Raw genomic sequence first — 21,980 nt, forward strand, 5'->3', positions numbered from 1 at the left:
TGGCATAGTGGTAATGTCACTGGACTAGTAATCTAGTGGCCTGGGCCAATGCTCTGGGGACATGGGTTCGAATCCCACCACGGCAGATGGTGAAATTTGAAATCAATTAATAAATCTGGAATTACAAGCTAGTCGAATGCTGACCATGAAACCATTGTCGATTGTTGGAACAGCACATCTGCTTCACTAATGTCCTTTAGGGAAGGAAATCTGCTGTCCTTACCTGGTCTTGCCGATATGTGACTTCAGACCCACAGCAATGTGGTTGACTCTTAAATGGCCTCTGAAATGGCCTAGCAAGCCACTCAGTTGTATCAAACCACTGCGAAGTCTAAGAAAAGGAATGAAACCGGACGGACCACCCAGCATCGACCTAGGCACCAGAAATGGCAACAGAGAACCCAGCCCTGTCAACCCTGCAAAGTCCTCCTTGTTAAATCTGGGGGCTTATGCTGAAATTGGGAGAGCTGTATCGCAGACTAGTGAAGCAACAACATGACATAGTCATACTCATAGAATCATATCTCAAAGCCAATTTCCCAGATACCACCTTCACCATCCCTGGGTATGTCCTGTCTCAAAGGCAGGACAGACCAATCAGAGATGGTAACACAGTGGTATACAATCAGGAAGGAATTGCCCTGGGAGTCCTCAACGTTGACTCCGGACCCCATGAAGAGTCATGGCATCAGGACAAACATGGGCAAGGAAATCTCCTGCTGCTGAATCAGTGCTTCTCCATGTTGAACACAAATTGTGCAAGGGCACAGAATGAACGCTGGGTGGGGGACTTCAATCTCCATCATCAAGAGTGGCTCAGTATCACCACTACTGACCTAACTGACCGAGTCCTAAAGGACATAGCTGCGAGATTCAACCTCATTAGATTAGATTAGAGATACAGCACTGAAACAGGCCCTTCGGCCCACCGAGTCTGTGCCGAACATCAACCACCCATTTATACTAATCCTACACTAATCCCATATTCCTACCAAACATCCCCACCTGTCCCTATATTTGCCTACCACCTACCTATACTAGTGACAATTTATAATGGCCAATTTACCTATCAACCTGCAAGTCTTTTGGCTTGTGGGAGGAAACCGGAGCACCCGGAGAAAACCCACGCAGACACAGGGAGAACTTGCAAACTCCACACAGGCAGTACCCGGAATCGAACCCGGGTCCCTGGAGCTGTGAGGCTGCGGTGCTAACCACTGCGCCACTGTGCTGCCCTTGACATCATGGTCTGGCATATCCCCCACTCTACCATTGTCATCAAGCTGGGGGATCAACACTGGATCAAAGAAAAGTGCAGGAGGGCATGGCAGGAGCAGCACCAGGAATACCTAAAAATGAGGTGTCAGTCTGGTGAAGCTACAACACCATGCATGCCAAACAGCGGAAGCAGCATGCGATAGACAGGGCTAAACGATCCCAGAATCAACAGATCAGATCTAAGCTCTGCAGTCTTGCCACATCCAGTTGTGAATGATGGTGGACAATTAAACAATTAACAGGAAAAGGAGGCTCCACAAATATCCCCATCGTCAGCAATGAGGGAGCCCAGCAGATCAGTGCAAAAGACAAGGCTGAAGCATTTGCATCCAACTTCAGCCAGAAGTGCCGAGTTGATGATTCATCTCGGCCTCTTCCTGGAGTCCCCAGCATCAGGTATGCCAGTCTTCATCAATCCGATTCACTCCACATGATATCAAGAAATGGCTGAAGGCACTGGATACTGCTAAGGCTATGGGCGCTGACAACATTCCGGCAATAGTACTGAAGACTTATGCTCCAGAGCTAGCCGCGCCCCAAGTCAAGCTCTTCCAGTACAGCTACAACACTGGAATCTACCCAACAATGTGGAAAGTTGCCCAGGTATGGCCTGTCCACAAAAAGCAGGACAAATCCAACTCAACCAATTACTGCCGTATCAGTCTACTCTTGATCATCTGCAAAGTGATGGAAGGGGTCATCGACAGTGCTATCAAGCAGCGCTTGCTCAGCAATCTGCTCACTGACACTCAGTTTGGGTTCTGCCAGGGCCACTCAGCTCCTGACCTCATGACAGTCACAGTCCAAACATGGACCAAAGAGCTCAACTCCAGAGATGAGGTGAAAGTGACTGCCCTTGACATCAAGGCAGCATTTGACTGACTGTGGCATCAGGGAGCCCCAGCAAAACTGAAGTCAGTGGGAGTCAGGGGGAAAACCCTCTGCTGGTTGGAGTCATACCTAGCACAAAGGAAGATGGTTGTGGTTGTTAGAGGTCAATCAGCTCAGTCCCAGGACATCACAGCAAGAGTTCCTTAGTGTAGCGTCCTAGGCCTAACGATCTTCAGCTGCATCATCAATGACCTACCTTCATTATAAAGTCAGAAGTGGGGATGTTCACTGATGATTGCACAACGTTTAGCACCATTCGCAACTCCTCAGATACTGAAGTAGCCCATGTCTGGATGCAGCAAGACCTAGACAACATCCAGCTTGGGCTGATAAGTGGCAAATAACATTTGCACCACACAAGTGTCAGGCAATGACCATCTCAAACAACAGCGAATCCAACTATCACCCCCTGATGTTTAATGGCACTACCATTGCTGAATCCCCCACTATCAACATCCTGAGACTGAACTGGACCAGCCACATAAATACTATTCCTACAAAAGCATGTCAAAGCTAGGAATTCTGTGGCGAGTAACTCCCTGTCTCCACCATCGACAAAGCACAAGTCAGGAGTGTGATAGAATACTCTCCACTTGCCTGGATGAGTGCAGCTCCAACAACACTCAAGAAGCTCAACACCATCCAGAACAAAGCAGCGCGCTTGATTGGCACCCCATCCACTACCTTCAACATTCACTCCTTTCACCACTGTTGCACAGTGATCGCAGTGTGTAGCATTTACAAAATGCACTGCAGCAACTCACCAAGACTCCTTCGACAGCACCTTCTAAACCCGCGACCTCTACCACCTCGAAGGACAAAGGCAGCAGATGCATGGGAACACCATCACCTGCAAGTTCCCCTCCAAGCCACACACCATCCTGACTTGGAACTATATCACCGTTCCTTCACTGTCGCTGGGTCAAAATCCTGGAACTGCCTTCCTAACAGCACTGTTAGTGTACCTACACCTCAAGGACTGCAGTGGTTCAAGAAGGCAGCTCACCACCATCTTCTCAAGGGCAATAAGGGATAGGCAATAAATGCTGGCCTAGCCAGCAATGCCCATATCCCATGAATTAATAAAAAATTTACCTTTGAAATAGTGATAATCTGCTTGGTATCCTATGTTGGTTCACTTTTCAAAACTTTAAGAAGTAATTCCAATATTTGTCATTTCCAATGGGGAGTGACTCTTAAAGGCACACCTCAGCAAATACCTGGCATGCAGCCTTAACTTTCAAACTGTTAAAGTCAATAGATAGAAAATCACTGGCTGTATACCTGCAGTTTACCAAGCTGAATTTCCTGTAAGCTCTATTTCCCACTTGAGAATAATGGGATCGCAGAAACATAAGGGCATTCCCATTGTGACACTCTTGCAACAGCTTGGATGTGCCAAAGCCTCCTGAAGACCTAAATGGCAAAGCAAAAAATCAACAAAATTCTTGATAAATTGCTGGAAAATTAGAAAAACAATGTTAGTTGGTTCATTATATGTCCATATACAACTCTGTCCCTAGCAATTTAGATATCCATTTTATGTGAACGGACAGTGTTTGGTATAGACAGATGTTGGGAAATTGCAGGGATGTCTAAATTACGTTGCTGTAACTTCATTAACATATTCAAATTATGTTCTCACCTGTTTCAGACAGGTACTTTCTACACTGATCAAATATGTCACCAGAAATGTGTCAGAATTAAATATTGCAACAGATCTCTACCCTGATTCATGATTAGCAACACCGAGCTTGCATTGGAATATCAGTGTGAATTGGAAAGTCTAGGCTAACAGGATCAATATTCCTTCCTGCCCTGCTGCAGCATAAATCGGGTGCCCAACATTTTCTTCATTGATTCCAAGTCTTTTTTCTGCATCCCTCTAATTTAAATGTATTGGTCGACTTTATGGCCTCAACAGAAGGTGGGAATCTGCTTGATTCTTTAGCCCGTTAAAAACTTGAGGCAATATAGATTAGAGGTATCATTTTATGCTTGTGGCTGATGTCAGAACAGCAGCCAAATTGCCATTCCAAATACAGAGCAGTCTTGCTGCACTGAAGAATTCATTAAATTGATCTACCTGCAAGTTGCTGGCTGCCCTTTTACAGATTCTCTGAGGTATAATGCTGAGCATGCAGGATAAACACAGACTGAAAATCAACAAGCTCAGCCTAAACAAACATAGCCCGAAATGGATTAACAAAGACAAGAAAACAATCTCTCCAAATCCTACAGGGAGAAAGGGGAAGGGACTCATTGGGATGAATATAACAAAATGAAAAAACAAGGGTGATCAGAGGGGCCAAGGGAGATCTAGAAAAGTGTAAAGCTGCAGAGGCTAAGCATAACAGCAAAGACAGTCTTTCAGTAGTACAATAGTAAGCATGCCTTATGAGAAATGATAGAACCATAAAAGATGCAGACAGGCTTGAAACTGAGGATCATAATAGTTCTGAATAATTTCTTCCCCCAAGGACTCACAAGGGAAGACATGAGTAACATGTTCTCCCAGACAGAGATAGTCTAAGTAAAATCAATGACTTCCTTATACATGCAATGTAAATCCTAGATAGCTAGGAGGCCTCAATACAATAAACCCCAAGAATAGATGGTATTTATCGCAGAGTGTTGAGGGAGACCAGGAGAAGATTCTATGAGGCACAGGAAACCATTATGAAGCAGTCACTGAACCCTGGGAGGGCTATAGTCAATTAGAAACAAGCCAATGTAATGCCTATATTCAAAAAAGATAATGAAACAGGCAAAGGAAACTCAAGCACCAGTGGTGTCACTTCCATTCCATTTAAAATAATGTAATTGAGTATCAGAAGTAAACTTGGGGATCATCTCTGCAACAGCCACCAAGTAGACAGCAGTCAACATGGCTTTAGACAGAAAATATCTTGTCCCATCAACCTCCTTGACTTCTTTGAAGAAATGACAGCTAACACAACTGTAATAAACGCTGTGAGGTTTCACATGTAGACTTCCAAAAGATATTTAATAAAGTTCCAAAGAAAGGATTGCTAATTAACCTCAAATCTATTGGGATACATTGTAAACCCTAGAAGAACCTGCCAAGTGTGCCAAACAGTGAGTACTTGTTAGATGTGGAGAAGTATTGATTGTGGTATCCCTGGGCTTGACTACTGGGACAACTGCTGTCATTAATTTACATAAATGGCCTGGATTTAAAAGCTAAATACAAAAGTGGCCAAATTTGCAGATGATACCAAACTAGGAGTGGCAGCCGAATCACAGGAGGTAGCTCAGAAATTACAGTGGGTGAAACAAAATATATATGTGGGCAGAACATAGGAGCATAGCAATTGCGAGAAGAAGAAAGATCAAGTCCACCTAGTTCACCTTCCAACATCCCGAAAGTCACATAATACAATGATAATGGATTTGTTGACTAACCAAGGTAATGAAGTTCTATTAATTAGTCTATAACAGAACCAGGTATGATGCAAGGAAAACCCAGTGGTGAGAAGGTATAAGAGCTATTTAAGGTTTAAAGTCAGCTGCTCCTCTGAAGCTACTTACCATATGCTTAAATGACTCATATTCTTTATCCCAAAGTTATATATTCTGAAAGAACAATGACATACAACATTTAATGTAGACAAATGCAAGATTCAACTTGGAAAGGACTCATCTAGAGGAGGTGACGAGAAATTGGCAGGGATATTTAACAACAATATCAACTTGCATTCATCTAGTGCCTTTGACATAGTAAAATGTCCCAAGGCACAGCACAGGAGCATTATCAAAAAGAAATTGACACTAAGCCACATAAAGAGACAAGAGGAAAAATGGCCAATAGCTTCATCAAACAGGTAGGTTTTAAGGATCATGCTAAAGGAGGAGAGAGAGGTAGAGAGGCAGAGTGGAATAGGGAGGAAATTCAAGAACTTTGGGCCTAGGCAGCTGATGGCACGGCCTCCAATAATGGGGGTGATGAAAATCAAAGATGCCAGAGATCCCAGAGAGCTGTAGGGCTGGAAGAGGTTACAGAGATAAGGAGGAGTAAGGACATGGGGAAATTTGACACAACGATGAGAATTTTAAATTCAAGGCATTGCCGGACCATGAGCCAATGTAGGTCAGCAGGCAAAGGAGAGATGGCTGGACGAGAATTGGTGTGAGTTTGAATCTGGGCTGCGTAGTTTTGGATGAGCTGAACTTTACAAAGGATAGGTGGTGGGAGGCTGGCCAAAGGAGCATTGAAATAGTCGAGTCTGAAAGCAACAAAGGCACAAACAAGAGTTTCAACAGCTATGGGGCATAGGCAGGAATGGGAACAGGCAATATTACAGAGGTCTTGGTGATGGAGAGGACATGGGGTCAGAAGTTAAGCTCAAGGTCAAATAAGATGCCAAGGTTGCGGACAATCTAGTTCAGCGTCAGACAGTAGTCAAGGATGGGGATGAAGTCAGTGGCTAGGGAACGAAGTTCATTGCTGGGATGGAAATGGCTTTGCTCTTTCCAATATTTAATTGAAGGAAATTTCTATTCAGCCAACTAACGTCAGACAAACAGTGTGACAAATGGGAGGCAGTGGAGGGGTCAAGAGAGGTAGCGGTGAGGTAGTGCTGGGTGTTGTCAGCGTACGTGTGGAATCTGACATTATCTTTTGTCAAGATGCTACCGATAGCATGTGGATGAGTAATAGATTGTATGGTCTCTGTTTAAGAACGTCAATTCATGGTAATTGGAGATAGTTTCGAATGTAGGCAATTCCCTTTAAAAACTGTATGGAGACAGTTCAAACTGTTTTCAAGTTCCATATATGAAGCTCCTTGCTCAACATTACCTTGAGATGATTGACAAGAGTAAAGGCATGAAGTGTATCAACCTGAAGTGAGCAATTTATTTTGTACAGGGTGCCTGGAATGTTGCAACAAACACAACCATACACAACTATTACTGGTTATGTCAGAATTCTCTCTGGCACTGTGGAGAGCATTACTCTTCCCTACTGCAGGAATCAAACAGTGACAACAGAATTGTATAGACTAATAAACCAAATGAATCTCTAGGTTCCAGCTACTGCTGCTGCCTGCTTTGAGGAACATGAAAATGGGGAGACTAAGGCGATGGATTCAAACAACCAAATACACACAGAAATCTCAGCATTGTCAGCGAAACACAAGTAGATTCTGCCAGTGTAGAAGATGACAGCTTGCAGGATTATGATACATCCCATTCTCCTGCCAATACCCCTGCATGAGGCAGAGGAAGCATTTGAGGCTTTGTTTCATTGTTTTGAACATTAGAGGGAGCTTGATGTTAAAGACATAGAAAGGGGTTTGGAAACTGAATAAAAGATTTATGGCCTGTGTAGAATGACCAACCTAACCATTACAGAGCACAGAAATATTTTTTAAAATTAATTACAGGTCCCCAACCTAATTGTAATACAGAAAATTAATCAACTAAGCTTACATTTTGATTCACAATATATACTGTGCACAATACAGGCCAAGGTAAAACATCTTTCTTTTTAAGGTGATAAAGAGTACCGTTACATTGCAAGATATATTTTATTTAAATAGTATTGAGCACATAAATGAATATCAAAGCTACAAAGTGAATTAGCAATGCAGTGACAGATGGAGTTTAATGTGGAGAAAATATGAGGTCATCCACTTTGGATCTGGGAAAGACAAATTGGAATATTTTCTTAATGGTGTGAGACTAGGAACTATGGAGGAACAAAGGGATTTAGGTCAACACAAACACAAACACAAGAAATGCTGGATTCACTCAGCAGGTCTGGCAGCATCTGTGGAAAGAGAAGCAGAGTTAACATTTCGGGTCAGTGACCCTTCTTCGGAAAGGGATTTAGGTGTCCAGTTGGAGAAGTCATAGAGTCGTAAAGCATAGCAACAGGCCATTCGGCCCATCGCGTCCATGCCGACCATAATGCCTATCTATACTAATCTCACCTGCCTACATTAATTCCATATCCCTCTATGCCTTACTCATTCAAGTACCTGTCCAGATGCCTCTTAAATGTTGCGACTGTTCCTGCCTTCACCACCTCCTCAGGCAGCTCATTCCAGATACTCATTGTTCTTTGTGTGAAAAATTTACCCCTTTGATCCCCTTTAAACCTCCTCCCTCTCACCTTAAACCTATGCCCTCTAGTTTTAGTCACCCCTACCATGGGAAACAGACTCTGGCTATCTACCCTATCTATGCCTCTCATAATTTCATATACCTCTATCATGTCCCCTCTCAGCCTCCTTCGCTCCAGGGAAAACAGACCCAGCCTATCCAATCTCTCTTTATAACTCAAGCCTCCCAAACCAGGAAACTTCCTTGTAAATCTTTTCTGCACCCTCTCCAGCTTAATCACATCTTTCCTGTAGTGCGGCGACCAGAACTGCACACAGTACTCCAAATGCGGCCTAACCAACGTTATGTACAACTGTAACATGACGTCCCAGCTCTTGTACTCAATGCCTCGGCCGATGAAGGCAAGCATGCCATATACCACCCTGTCTACCTGTGTTGCCACTTTCAGGGAACTATGTACTTGTTCCCCAAGGTCTCTCTGTTCAAGAATACTCCCCAGGGCCCTGCCATTCACTGTATATGTCCTGCCCTGGTTTAACTTCCCAAAATGCATCACATCGCCCTTATCTGCGTTAAATTCCATTTGCCAATCCCTCGCCCACTTTCCCAGTTGATCTATATCCTGTTGTAACCTGAGACAACCTTCTTCACTGGCCACTATACCACCAATTTTGGTGTCATCTGCAAACTTACTAATCACGCCCCTTACATTCACATCCAAGTCAATAATATATGTGACAAACAACAGAGGGCCCAGCACCGATCCCTGCGGCACACCACTGGTCACCAGCCTCTAATCGGAAAAACAACCCTCCACTGCCACCCTCTTCCTCCTATCACCAAGCCAATTTTGTATACAATTTGCTAGCTCACCCTGGATCCCCATGTGTTCGAATCTTCTAGACCAGTCTACCATGCGGGATCTTGTCAAAGGCCTTGCTAAAGTCCATGTAGACAATGTCCATCGCCCTACCCTCGTCAATCCTCTTGGTCACCTCCTCAAAAAACTCAATCAAATTCGTGAGACATGATTTCTATGCACAAAGCCATGCTGATTGTCTCTAATCAGACCATGCCTTTCCAAATGCATATAAATCCTGTCTCTCAGAATCCCTTCCAATAACTTTCCCACCACTGATGTAAGGCTCACTGGCCTGTAGTTCCCTGGCTTATCCCTGCTGCCCTTCTTAAATAAAGGCACAACATTAGCTATCCTCCAGTCTTCCAGTTCCTCACCCATGGCTAACGATGATACAAAAATCTCCGCCAGGCCCCCAGGAATCTCCTCCCTTGCTTCCCATAGCATCCTAGGATACACCTGGTCAGGCCCTGGGGAGTTATCCAACTTAATGTGCTTCAAAACCTCCAACACCTCCTCGTTGTAATGTTGATATGCTCCAAGATATCGCTGTTCCCTCCCTTGAACTCACTAGCTTCCATGACCTTCTCCACGGTAAATACAAACGAGAAATATTCATTTAAGACCTCGCCCATTTCCCGTGGCTCCACACATAGATTACCACACTGATCCTTAAGGGGACCTACTCTCTCCTTAGCTACTCCTTTACTCTTAATATACTTATTGAATCTTTTAGGTTCTCCTTTACCTTATCTGCCAGGGAAATCTCATGGCACCTTTTTGCTCTCCTAATTTCCTTCTTAAGTGTAGTTCTACATCCCCTATACTCCTCGAGGGACTCACTTGATCCTAGCTGCCTATACGTGACATATGCCTCCTTCTTTGTCCTGACCAGACCCTCAATATCCCTTATCAATGAAGGTTCTCGAAACTCACTCGCCTTGCCCTTCCCTCTAACAGGAACATGCTGGCCCTGAACTCTTCCTATCTCACTTTTAAAAGCCTCCCACTTTCCAGACGTCTCTTTACCTGTAAACGGCCTCCCCCATTCAACATTTGAGAGTTCCTGTCTGATGCCATCGAAATTAGTCTTCCCCCAATTTAGGATTTCAACCTGAGGACCAGTCCTATCCTTTTTCATAAGTATCTTGAAACTAATAGAGTTATGGTCACTGGTCCCAAGGTGCTCCCCCACTGACACATCAAGCACCTGCCCATCCTCATTTCCTAAGACGAGGTCGAGTGTAGCCTCTTCTCTAGTAGGGCCATCCGCATACTGCTTCAGAAAACTATCCTGGACACACTTAACAAATTCTTCCCCATCTGATCCCTTAGCACTAAGGCAGTCCCAGTCAATATTAGGGAAGTTAAAATCACCTACTATTACAACCCGAAAAATTCCTACACCTGTCTGTGATTTCCCTCCATATCTGCTCCTCCACTTCCCTCCGACTATTGGGGGGCCTATATTATAAGTCCATCAAAGTGATCACCCCTTTCTTATTTCTAAGTTCTACCCATATAGCCTGGCTGGACATTCCCCCTGGGATATCCTCTCTAAGTACTGCCGTGATGTCCTCCCTAATCTATAGTGCAACTCCCTCTCCTCTCTTACCTCCACCTCTGTCACGCCAAAAACATTGGTACCCCGGAACATTGAGCTGCCAGTCCTGCCCATCCCTCAACCACGTTTCCATAATAGCTATAATATCACAATCCCATGTACCGATTCATGCTCTGAGTTCATCTGCCTTACCTGTAAGGCTTCTTGCATTAAAGTAAATGCAGTTTAGCCTGCCAGAACTTTCACGCTCCCTGTCCTGCCCCTGCCAGGCCTGCCTACTGGACTTGCTTGCTTTAACCTCTATATTGGCCTCAACTATCGCATCTGAGAGACTACGACTTTGGGTCCCACCCCCCTGCAAGACTAGTTTAAACCCTTCTGAGTAGTACTAGCAAACCTCCCCGCAAGAATATTGGTCCCCTTCCAATTCAGATGCAACTCGTCCTTCTTGTACTGGTCACCTCTGCACCAGAAGAGATCCCAGTGATCCAAGTAGCTGAAGCCCTCCCACCTACACCAGCTCTTCAGCCAAGCATTCATTTGCCCTATCCTCCTATTCCTACCCTCACTAGCACGTGGCAGAGGGAGTCTTCTTCTTCTTTGGCCTCCTTGTCTTGAGAGACAATGGGTAAGCGCCTGGAGGTGGTCAGTGGTTTGTGAAGCAGCGCCCGGAGTGGCTATAAAGTCCAATTCTGCAGTGACAGACTCTTCCACAGGTGCTGCAGATAAAATTGGTTGCCGGGACTGTTACACAGTTGGCTCTCGCCTTGCGCTTCTGTCTTTTTTCCTGCCAACTGCTAAGTCTCTTCGACTCGCCACACTTTAGCCCTGCCTTTATGGCTGCCCGCCAGCTCTGGTGATCACTGGTAACTGACTCCCACGACTTGTGATCAATGTCACAGGACTTCATGTCGGGTTTGCAGACGTCTTTAAAGCGGAGACATGGACGGCTGGTGGGTCTGATACCAGTGATGAGCTCACTGTTCAATGTGTCCTTGGGGATCCTGCCATCTTCCATGCGGCTCACATGACCAAGTCATCTCAAGTGTCGCTGGCTCAGTAGGGTGTATATTCTGGGGATGTTGGCCGCCTTGAGGACTTCTGTGTTGGAGATACGGTCCTGCCACCTGATGCCAAGGATTCTCCAGAGGCAGTGAAGATGGAATGAATTGAGACTTTGCTCTTGGCTTACATACATTGTCCAGGCCTCGCTGCCGTAGAGCAAGGTACTGAGGACACAGGCTTGATACACTCGGACTTTTGTGCTCAGTGTCAGTGCGCCATTTTCCCACACTCTCTTGGCCAGTCTGTACATAGCAGTGGAAGCCTTTCCCATGTACTTGTTGATTTCTGCATCAAGAGACAGGTTACTGTCTCTATAGGGAGTAATCCTGAGATTACAACCCTAGAGATCCTGCTTTTTAACCTTCTGCCTAACTCCCTATATTCACTTTGCAGGACCTCATCTCTCTTCCTGCTTATGTCGTTAGTACCAATATGAACCACCACCTCTGGCTGCTCACCCACCCCTTTCAGAATGTCACGCAGCTGCTCCAAGACATTCTCGACCCAAGTCATTAAAATCTAGTGTGCATTAACAAGAAGTAATCAACATGGCTCATGGAATGTTGGGGAGTGCAATTCAAAAGTGGCAAAGTAATGCTTCAGTTATATAATGCCTTGGTCAGACCCCAGCTTTATGAATTGCATTATTTTTGGTTAGGAAAGATAAAGTGGGCTTGGAAGGAGTAAAGGAGCATCCTCCTCAAATTTGGCTGCCTGGAGAAATTTGTCACCATCCTCCGCCTGCTGCACGACGGCATGCAAGCTGTAATCCTTGCCAACAGATCTGCCACTGACCAAATCCGAGTGCAAACTGGGGTCAAGCAAGACTACATCATCGCATCAACGCTCTTTTCCATATTCCTCGCCACAACACTCCACCTCATCTCCTTGAAGCTCCCTGCTGGAGTAGATCTACCCTACAGAACGAATGGCAAACTATTCAACCTACACCACCTCCAGTCCAGAACCAAGGCCACTCCAAACTCTGTCATGAAGCTACAGTATGCTGACGACGCTTATGTATGCGCACACTCAGAGGCCAAACATCAAACCCTTGTCGATGCACTCACGGAGACATATGAAATAATGGGCCTTAAGCGAAACATCCGGAAGACAAAGGTCCTCTGCCAGCCTGCTCCCACAGCACAACACTGCCCCCTGACTATCAAGATCCACAGCAAACCACTGGACAATGTGGGTCACTTCCCACACCTTGGAAGTCTCCTTACAGCAAAGGCAGACATCAATGATGAAACTCAGCATCGCCTCCAGTGTGCCAGCGCAACCTTCGATCATCTGAGGAAAAGAGTGTTTGACGACAAAGACCTCAACCCGACACCAAGCTCATGGTCGACAGGGGCGCAGTGTTATCTGCCTTCCTGTATACGTCGGAAACATGGACACTGTACAGCAGACATCTCAAAGCCCTGGGGAGATATCATCAGCAGTGCATCTGCAGGATCCTGCAAATTCAGTGGCAGGACAGTCGCTCCAATTTCAGTGTCCTCGTTCAGGCCAGCATCCTCAGTATCGAGCCACTGGTCATGGATAGTTAGTTATGTTGGGTGGGCCACATCATCTGCATGCCTGACACAAGACTTCCAAAACAAACTTTCTACTCCAGACTCTGTCACGGCAAGAGGCTACCAGGAAGGCAGAGGAAATGCTACAAGGATGTCCTTAAAGCCTCCCTGCATAAATGTGACATTTCTACCGATTCATGGGAGTCTCTTGCCCGAGACTGCCCAAAATTTGAAGAAGCATTCGCGAAGGTACCAGCCAGTTCGAACAATGTTGACATGTCCAGGCAGCAACCAAGTGCGAACAGCGGAAGGAGTGTCCGGAATTTCGAGCATTCTATTCACTCTCCTCACCAAACACCACCTGCCCCACCTGTGGCAAAGTGTGGATCCAAAATTGGACTATTCAGCCACCTAAGGACTCACAACCCTGGAGCGGAAGAAAGTCATCCTCATTCCCGAGGGACTACCTAAGAAGAAAATGCAGATTCGCCAGGATTATACCAGGGCTTAAAGGGTTAAAATATGAGAACATGGTGCTTAAACATGGCTTGTATTCATTTGAGTTTAGAAGGTTGAGGGATGTTCTAATTGAAGAATTTAAAATGATAAAGAGATTCAATAAGGTAGAAACAGAGAAATAAAAACAGAAAATACTGAAAATACTCGGCAGGTCAGGCAACATCTGTGGAGTGAGACAGAGTTCACATTTCAGGTCAATGACCTTTCATCAAGACTGGGAAAAGATAGAAATGAAATAGGTTTTAAGCAAGTGGAATGGGGGACAGTTGGAAAAAGAACAATAGGGAAGGTCTGTGATGAGGTGTAAGGCAGGAGAGATTAAATGACGAAAGGGCTGGTGGTGCAAGGCCAAAGGAAGTGGTAATGGGACAAGTAAAGGAACAAAAGATGTGTCTGGAGGAGGTGTGATTGGCAGAATGGTGAAAAGCTGCCGCCTGAAAGCAAAATAAGAGAAAAACATGACAGTGAAACCAAAACCTGCAAAGAAAAAGGAAACAAAATGGGGGCAGAGGTTATGGTATGAAATTGTTGAACACAATGTTGAGTTCGGAAGGCTGTAAAGTGCCTAATCAAAAGATGATTGGCTGTTCCTTGAGCTTGCATTGAGCTTCATTGTAACACTGCAGGTGGTCAAGGGTAGAAAGGTCAATGTGAGAGCAAGGTGGAGAATTAAAATGACAGGTACCTGGAGGCTTGGGGTCATGCTTGCAGACTGAATGGAAGTCTGCTGCAAAGTGATCATAAAATCTACATTTGGTCTCCCCACTGTAGAGCTGACTGAATTGTGGGCAGTGACTACGGTATACTAAATTGAAAGATGTACATGTAAATCGCGCTTTCACCTGGAAGGAGTGTTTGAGGCCTTGGATAGTGAGCGGGGAGGAGGTAAAAGGGCAGGTGCTGCATCTCCTGTGCATACGTGGAAAGATACCATAGGAGGGGAAGGGAAATGTTGGGGGTGATAGAGACGTGGACCAGGGTATCGCGGTGGGAACAGTCCCTTCGGAATGCTGAAAGGGGAGGGGAAGATGTGCTTGGTGGTGGCATCATACTGGAGGTGGCGGAAATGGCAGAGGATAATCCATTGAATATGGAGGCTGGTGTGCTGGAAGGTGAGATCAAGGGGAACCCTATCATGGTTCTGGGGGGGAGAGGAAGTGGTGAGAGCAGAAGTGTAGGAAATAGGGCAGACACAGTGGAGAGACCTGTCAACTTGGGGGGGGTAATCTTTGGTTGACGATAAAGGAAGACATAACAGGCGCACTGGTATGGAAGATTGCTTCAGTAGAATGGATGCGACAGAGATGGAGAAACTGGGAGAATGGAATGGAGTCCTTACTGGAAGCAGGATGTGAAGAAGTGTAGTTGAGGTATCTATGGGAGTCAGTGGGTTTATAGTGAATATTTATTGATTGCCTATCCATAGAAATGGAGAAGTCGAGTAAGGGAAGGGAAGAGTCAGAGATGGACCATGTGAAAGTGAGAGAAGGGTGGAAATTGGAAGCAAGGTTGATAAAATATACCAGTTCAGGGTGGGATACAGTCATCAACGTACGAGAAAAATAGATGAGGGAGGGACCTGAATAGGACTAGAACAAGGAATGCTCCACATATCCCACAAAAAGGCAGACGTAGCTAAGACCCATGTGGGTACCCATAACAAAACCTTTTATTTGGAGGAAGTAAGCAGAGTTGAAGGAGACTTTTTCAACATGAGAACAGGTTCAGCCAGGCGGAGGAGGGTGGTGGTGGATACAGAATGGTTAGGCCTCTGTAAGGAGAACCCTCAAACCGTGCTGGTGGGGGATGGAGATCTGTATACCTCCAGTTGCTATCTGACCACAGGCAGTGAGTCATGCAGGTCAATGCCCGTTATCCTAGCAGCAGTCTTAATGCCTTAATTTTGTGGCAGTCCGCTGCCAGCTGCATTTGAGCCACCATGGCAAACCCAAGAGTGGCTACTGAGTGGCAAGTGCTATCCACTGATGACATGCTGCTAAAGCCTGGCTACCCAACCCAAACTCAGCTAGACCCGTCTATATATGTCGGGGTCGGGTCGGATGGGGTCTATATTCCAAGTCCAGCATTCGGGCTCGGGTCGGGTCGGGCTGGACAGTGCTGCTTCCAGGAAGTCACGGGATCAGGCTTATCCACGATTCCCCACAACTCCATCTGCAGGAATCGCCTGCTGCTGGAACGGATGAAGGATATTCATGTCGGGTCAGGTCGGGTCGGGCGCGAAAAAAATTAAAGGACTCGGGTCGGGTTTGGGTTGGCTGTGGTCGGGTCGGTCCCAGGTCGGGTTTTAATTTTATAACCGAGCCAGGCTTTACATGCTGCCACACAAAGTATGATAGAGCAGACCTCTGGTGTGCTAAAACAATGCATGGACTGCCTGGATAAGCCCTACAGTACTTGGCAGAGAGCGTGTCATGCTGCATAACCTTGGCATCATGAGGGATCACCTCTTGCCACCAGCTATGCAGTGAGTAGCTGAGGAGCAGGAGTATGAGGAAGAGGAGGAGAAGGAAGAGGAGGGAGAGGAACAGAGGCGGCAACCTAGACTGCTCCTTTCTGCTTGGACTGTCAGTGAAGAACTCATCCAGGCATGATAAATATAACTGCAACCCCCATTCCCCAATCAGCAACAGTCCGACACCTTACCTTTCCTCTGTCATTGACCATCACAGCGTCTGCTCTGCCACAATGCAAAAATTAAAGTGACTACAAAATAAACATTCCAAACCAAATTTATAAATGAAATCATTCCAAATTGTATACAAATGTAAACTAATCAACCTTGCACATTTCCTTAGTGCCTGTCTTCTTTGTGCCTACACAATATTACCGCAGTGGCTGATGGAAGGCTGCTGACTTCCCATGGAGGACACTACAGATAGTATTGGAGGACGACTTCTAGTAGCTCAGGGCCAGGAAGGCCCAGCTGCAGACTGCACCATCTCGGCAAGGGTGGTAGATGTCTGGGATGGGTTGGGTGACAGGCAACAGCAAGGGCACTGGCGGAGAGGCAGGGGTGGGAGGATGAATGCTATCATCCAGAGAGAGGGGCTGCAGGCTCATGCTCCATCCATGGAGCCATTACCACTCCCCCAAGGTGATATCTCAGCAATCCTAGTAATTTGTTGGATTGCTGGACTTTTTTTTATTCATTTGGCTAGGCCAGCATTTATTGCCTATCCTTAATTGCCCTTGAGAAGGTGGGGGGTGAGCTACCTTCTTAAACTGCTGCAGTCCTTGAGGTGTAGGTACACCAACAGTGCTGTTAAGAAGGGAGTTCCAGGATTTTGACCCAGCAACCGTGAAGGAACGACGATATAGTTCCATGTCAGGATTGTGACACTCTGCAAGCCACTTTGGACACTGTAATCCACAGTCATGATGACGGCAGTCTGGGCTTCCACTGCAGCACCCATACATTGGGTGCCTGTTGCTTGTACTGCAACATCAGCCATCGGACACTGCATTTAGGTTGGGTCCACAGTGTATGAATGAAATTGGCCTCCACTTCCATGCTGGAACGGACAGGTTCCAAGTTCTACGCAAGACCCTGTGTCAGATTCGTGCTGGAAACTCCCACATTCCTTGACATTGACTGCAAGCTTTCTAGCAGGTTTTCCAATGCACCAAGCATTTCGCTGTGCATAGCCATTAACGTTTTTCTGTATGCAGCCCCATCGAAGCCCTCATCTGAATCCATTGCAACAGAACTCATGTGCAACCTCACCCACAAGTGATGGCACCTGTGTTATCCTTTCCCTCTGCCTTGGCTGCAGCCCACTCCTGCTGGGTGTCTCACCATTTGTAGGTCCTGCCTTTAATCTGTCTTCTAAGATACGCACAGTGTCAGTATCTGAACTGGTGACTGAGTGTGAAATCAAGTGACTGTGTTGTGCCTTCATCATTTCTCTTTTTTTGCTGTTCCTCCACTGCCTGACCAGGTCGCACCTTTTTAGTATCTGAAAGAAAAAGGCACAAAGGTACTGTTGTGGTCCAGGGAAGGGGGAAAGGTGGAAGTAAGAGATGCGTAGTTACAGCTTGTGAATGAGAAGAGAGTTTAGGATGACATGCCTGTCCCCCTGTGGTTAGCTCCTGCTGCCTTCAATTGTGAGCCACCTTGTTGTGCAAGAGAGAGAGAGAAATGTGTCAGTGAGTGTGGTACCATCAGTTTGGATGCAGGTTGAATAGCTGACAATGTGTGCAACCTCTGAGATGTGGGTGGGAGGCTTGCAGCAGTGCTAAGTGTGTGAGAGTGTGGTGAAACCTGTGAAGGTTAGGTGTGAGTCCTGATTGATAGAGATTGTTGGCAGATAACTGATGGGGATGTGGTGAATTGAGCAGTAGCTGAGGCTAATGGTACAGTTAGTAGGATATGGATTTTGAAAATGCATTTGCTGACCTTGACCACTCATGTGAAGTCATTGAACTTCTTGTGGCACTGCATCCTGGTCCTCAGGCCTTGACTCCTGGCATTGACCTCCATGGCTATCCGCTCCCACTGCCTTTTGAGCCTTCATTTGGCAGGCCTCCTGGCCCCCTGCAGATCCGGGATATCTCTCCTACTTTCCAACTCTTACACCAAGACCTCCAGTGTGTTGTGCAGTTCTTCACTGTTTCCCTGGTCAAATTCACTTCCTCAACAAAAGCACTTGTGTGCTGTGACTGTTGCTTGCCACTTATCATTACAAGCCTGAATGTTGCCCAGACCTGGGCACAGACTGCTTCATTATCCAGCAGATGCTAAAAATCTGAAATAAAAACAAAAAATGCTGGAAATACTCAGCAGGTCTGGCAGCATCTGTGGAGAGAGAAACAGAGTTAATGTTTCAGGTCGATGACCTTTCATCAGAATATTCTGATGAAACGTCATCAATGTGAAACGTTGACTCAGATTCACTTGCTGCACAACTGCCAGCACTGGGTCCAATCGCATGCACCTCCCTTTTCAGAGGTGCAGGCTAGTTTTAAGCAATGTATTCAAATGTAACTGGTGCTAACCAGTTCTAATTTTGGGTCTCCTGCTGATGCATGCAGCCAATGAACAGCATGATTCGTGTTGGCTGCACGCAACAAGCATTCAAATGATTAGACAGCACAAAATTGGCATGCTGCCTGCATTACATTGAACAGATGTGGATTCATCACATAGCTTGATCCCACCCCCATTTTCAAGGCCTATCCAATACGGCCTCCAATTTGTTTATTTCTCATTTGCCGACATAAATGAATATTGTTGTTATTGAAAAAATCCTCATTTATCCTGCATTTTCCAAAGTATGACTCTGGAAAACAAACATTGAGGTCAAAACCACGCATATAGAATCTTGCGACAAACACATTTGTGAAAAGTAAATGTGATTGCCTAATATTCCTTGCCTTTTTCAGCATTTGTAAGAGGCTTAAATCAGGGAAAATGGTTTTACGCTGACCATGAAACTGGAGCAGCAGCCATTTCTGCTTTGAAGACTTGTGATTGTGTTGTGATTGTTATGCCTTGATCTACCTCCTGAGTTCCCATAGAACTAACTTAAATCAATTTAAATGAGTGTTGGATGCCCATATTCCCATAAATTGTACACTCAGTACAGTATAGGTAACTTAGAACAGAAAATATAAAGCTCACTTGAGGCCAAGATGAACTGACACTGGTGGCAGTGAGGAGTGTTTTGAAAATGAATATTACCAAGTGTTTGCCTACCAATTACTAGAGCTAGGACCAAATTTTTTCAACACTTTTTTTCTTTTGCCTTGCCTCTGATATAGTAAAAATATATTTGCACTGTGATATGTAATGTTTTGTTGAAACTATCTTACTGTTAACAACGGGCTTCCATCGTACTAGTTTCTATTGCATTGTTTATGGTTGCTTGATTAATGTGCAATAAAACATCCTTTATTCATTATAATCTTTGTATTATTATTATATGACAATACAAGGTGAAAATTGAAAACTGGACATTTTATCAAACCATGTCAGTTAAATAAATAAAAAAACAAAACAGCATCAAAAAGCTTAATGCCTTAATTCTGTGGTTATGCTGAATTGAAATATGAAGAAAGTGGGTGCATTTTCACAAGGTTCTTCTCCTTGTCCACAGTAACTTCAAGGGAAGAGCCAACAGGAAATACTGTGGGACTCTACGAGAAACTGGTCTCGCAGAACCACTTCCATTCATAACAACCTTCTTCCAGCAAGAATGCAACCAATTCCCAACCAATCCAGGATCCGCACCTAGTTCACCAGCCCAAGTTATAAAGTAACATATTGTTCTACATCTTGTCAATGGCTTTCTGAAAGTTCGCAAGCTGTACCTATGCATCTCTTACTTCCTCCTGTCCACCTTTCCCCCTTCCCTGGACCACAACAGTACCTTTGTGCCTTTTTCTTTCAGATACTGAAGAGGTGCAACCTGGCCAGGCAGTGGAGGAACAGCAAGAAAAGAGAAATGATGAAGGCACAACACAGTCACTTGATTTCACACTCAGTCACCAGTTCAGATATTGACACTGTGCGTATCTTAGAAGACAGGACCTACAAATGGTGAGACACCCAGCAGGAGTGGGCTGCAGCCAAGGCAGAGGGAAAGGATAACATTTGCGCCACACAAGTGCTAGGCAATGATCATCTTCAACAAGAGAGAATCTAACCATCTCCCCTTGACATTTAACGGCATTACCATCACTGAATCTACCACCAACATCCTGGGGGTTACCTTTGAACATAAACTAAACTGGACCAGCTACATAAAGATTATGGCAACAAGAGCCAGTCAGAGCCTGGGACTTCTGCAGTGAATAACTCACTTCCTGACTGAACAAAGCCTGTCCACCATCTGCAAGGCACAGTCAAGTGTGTGTTGGAATATTCCACGCTTACCTGGATGAATCAAGCTCCAACAACAGTCAAGCAGCTTGACACCATTCAGGACAAAGTAGACTACTTGACTGGCACCCAATCCACCACCTTAATCATTCACTCCCTCCACCACTGGTGCACAATGGCAGCAGTGTGTACCATCTACAGGATGTACTGCAGCAACTTGCCAAGGCTCTTTCGACAGCATCTTCCAAACACATGACCTCTACCACAGAAAAGAACAAGGGCAGTAGGCACATGGGAACACCAGTGAGACAGGTGGGGAGGATAGGGGAGCAGCCCAGAGAGTGAGAGCACAACGAGACCAGTGGATAGGATAAAGGATTGGCACTGGAGAGCAAGAGGACAACAAGACCAGCAGTGAGGATAAAACAACAGCCCAGAGAGCGAGAGCACAGGAAACCGGCGGGGAGGATAAAAGAGCACCCAGAGAGCATGAACATAGTGAAACCGGCAGGGAGGTTAGGGGAGGATCTGGGGAGGGATCAGAGCAGACCTATCATGTTCGAAGAAAAAGAAAATCAAAGTGTGACATCACAGGAAAGTGGGTAATTGATTGGTTGGTGAGTATTTTAGTATTTCTCTTTTTTTCACTCTAAGCTAGGGCATTCTTTCAAATTAGGAGCCAGGAAATTAATAACTTCAAACAGCGTGAGTAAAACAGCAAGTGAATTAATAAGAGTGGTAGCACAGAGCAGATCTAGAGGCATTAATTAAAATTAATAGTTTAACTAAGCTACCAACTAGATTCTAAAAGAGGGAATTGAGTTTTCTTTTCGATCATGGATGGTCGGCTGCGACCTGTTGCTTGCAATTCCCGTGCCATGTGGGAAGTCCAGGACACTTCGAGTATCTTGGGCGACTATGTGTGTAGGAAGTGTCTTTTTTTATATTTGTTCGGGGAATGTGGGCATTGCCGGCTAGGCCAGCATTTATTGTTCATTCCTAATTGCCCTTGAGAAACTGGCGGTGAGCTGACTTCTTGAACCGCTGCAGTGCTTGGGGTCCAAGTCCTCGAGGGGAAGTTCCCTAGTCTGGTGGGGAAGGTTTTAAACTAACTTGGCAAGGGGTAGCATATAGAAGTAGAAAAGAAGAATAAGGTGCATAATGTGAGAGTGTTAGTACTCGACAAGGGAGTAGTTCCATATTACATAGGAGCAGACTGAGAAGGGCTATGAGTAATACAAAGACAGGATTACAATGCATGTGTGTAAGCACACAAAGTGTGGTGAATAAGGTTGGTGAACCAGAAGGAAAAATAGCAGCTTGGGAATATGATGTAGTGACAATAATGGA

This window comes from Heterodontus francisci, chromosome 1 (genome assembly GCF_036365525.1).
Source record: "Heterodontus francisci isolate sHetFra1 chromosome 1, sHetFra1.hap1, whole genome shotgun sequence".
In the NCBI taxonomy this organism is placed as follows: domain Eukaryota; kingdom Metazoa; phylum Chordata; class Chondrichthyes; order Heterodontiformes; family Heterodontidae; genus Heterodontus; species Heterodontus francisci.